Raw genomic sequence first — 350 nt, forward strand, 5'->3', positions numbered from 1 at the left:
GCACTATATCGTTGATGAAACAAACCATACGAAAGGTTTTATTAGAGAAAGAGAAATATCTCATACTGGGCTAGTTTTCTTAGTCTACCCTGACCTTGACGACCAGTTTTCAAATTCCATATAACATTGAACTGTTGCAAACTAGACAAGGCGATAGGCTGTATGTGTATATGGGGAAAAAGTCTTTATGGGTTTAGAGGTATACACGTACAAGGAAGAAAACCTTAGATTTCAAAATCTCAAGAGGATGTCTCGCCTTTTCCCCCCCAAAAAAATGTATTCGTTAGAAACTACTACTCAGAAAGATTTCAGTTTATTTTCCGAAGGAAAGTAAGCTATCTGGGATACTT

This window comes from Penaeus monodon, chromosome 22 (genome assembly GCF_015228065.2).
Source record: "Penaeus monodon isolate SGIC_2016 chromosome 22, NSTDA_Pmon_1, whole genome shotgun sequence".
NCBI lineage: Eukaryota > Metazoa > Arthropoda > Malacostraca > Decapoda > Penaeidae > Penaeus > Penaeus monodon.